The following is a 2,052-nucleotide window of genomic DNA, read 5'->3' on the forward strand; positions in this document are numbered from 1 at the left end:
TTTTCATATGAGCCGACTTATGGTAACTCCAGTGAGCACCTTCGTCAATACAGTGTCTAGGAGTTCTTTAGGCGACACCTTCGGTGTCTAAGAAGTTTGGGTTTTAAGCGGGACCATTGTGACCCCTCCAACCTTCCCGGATCCCCTGGCTGTGTTTTCTGAGGCCCTTAACTGGTCATCCGTGAGTTGCTTGTATATTGTGTGTTTTTAAATTAAGTTTTTTTTATTTTTTTTGTTTTCTTTTCTGTTGAGTCTTTGTTTTTGTTTTGTTTCTGTTTTTGTGTTGTTATGTTAGTTTATTTATTTATTTACGTGGTATGGTTAGTTAGTTTATTTCTGAGTGTTAAAACACATTTTTATTTCAAACATTGCATAAAAAAAAACAATAAAAAAAAACAAAACAATAAAAAAAACAATTTTAAAAAAAAAAAACATCATCATCATCATCTTCATCATCATCTTCTTCATCATCTTCTTCATCTTCTTCATCTCCATCATCATCATGGCTTGCCTCTATTTTCTCGCACTTGTAGAATCTGCAGCAGCTCCACATGGTCCTCATTTTTTCTCTGCAGTGCTTCCACGTGCTTATTGGCACAGTAGAGCCGCTTCTGCAAGTCCGCCACCATAGCCTTCAAGGAAGCTATTTCCTCGCTCATCGCGGCACACTCCCTTGTCCTCGCCAGTAATCGCATGCCCAAATTGGTAGCGGAGACCGCGTGGAGCACAGTTAAATTGTGGGACTCCTCTACCGCTGCCTTATCAGACCTCTGTGCCACATGCAGATGATCTGTCGGAGTGAGCTTGCTGCTAATCATGCCTCCTAGCAGCGCTGCTCTGTTCGGCATTGCCTCAGAAAAGTTCGGTATTATCTCAGCAAAGTTTGAGGCCGTACCGTGATGATATGTGGAGTTTGGGAAGACAGTGTTTGGAGGAGCCCTTGTCTGGGCATTCGGTGGTGCAAGTGAGAGCTCAAGGTTGAGATCATCAAGGTGAGTGCATGAGGATGCCATTTGTTTTGCTTCTGAATTTTTTGATGTTTTTCCTTGAGTTTGCAGGAAGAAATGCTGGGTATCATCCGCTTGCAGAGGTGTGGTTTAAATAGACATACGCTGATGAGAGAAAGCCAACACCATTTCGGATTTCCCGGGCATGCTCGACCTAATCGCTTCAAGGGGGAGCACCTTTACTTTCACTTTACTTTTCTTTTTTCCGTGTTTTCTGGTGTTTTATTGTTTTGCCCGTTACTTTCATTTTCTAGAGCTTTGTGTTTTTGCCTTTCCCTTTCGGCTATCATCTTTATTTTATTTTAGTTAGGGAACTGTGCTTCCATTTCCGTTTGTCGTCTTCGTTTGATTTAAGTTTGGAAAGTGTGCTTTCTTTTCCGTTTTCTTTTTCCTTCTGCAAATTTACTCTTTTATTTCCAAAACAAAATAAAGACAAAAACAACCAAAAAAATAAAATAAATTAAAATAAAAACATCAATAATGCAGTAGAAGTCATTTCTTCACAGTGCTCGGTGTCTCGACCATTGGAGCTTTGAGTTTGGCCCTCTGGCTGTCCTCTTCCTGGGCTTCATGCACAGCCTCTTGGGGCTCACCACTTGAGCTCCCAAAGATCGCAATCTTAGCTTGAGCGTAACTACTCTCATGATCTGCTTGCTTGCGTTTACCCGGTCGGTCTAGGTCCTCCAGTTGCTTTCTCATGTCGCGAGAGTACAACTCTACCATCTTTGATAGATTTTTATTCTCGTCTCGCAATACTTCTAGCTGGTGTCGATTCACCTCCACAATCCTTGACCTCTCCCTTTTCAAGCTTTTTATAGCACTCTGACAGTCTTCAACCAAACTTCGCTCCGCCGCCAACTGAGCTTTAAGCACCTCTACCTCATGGGACTTCGCAAGTAGGCGATGACCCAAACTTGCGACACATGCTGTACTCTGCACGCTCAGTGCCAGGGCATCACTCGTGACCCGGTTGTCATCCCTTGTCCCGAACACACGTATATCTTTGGGAGTCACTAAATTTCTGCAAACTCCAATGGCAACATCG

The sequence above is a fragment of the Prunus avium genome, chromosome 1 (genome assembly GCF_965620075.1).
Source record: "Prunus avium chromosome 1, drPruAviu1.hap1.1, whole genome shotgun sequence".
Classification (NCBI taxonomy): domain Eukaryota; kingdom Viridiplantae; phylum Streptophyta; class Magnoliopsida; order Rosales; family Rosaceae; genus Prunus; species Prunus avium.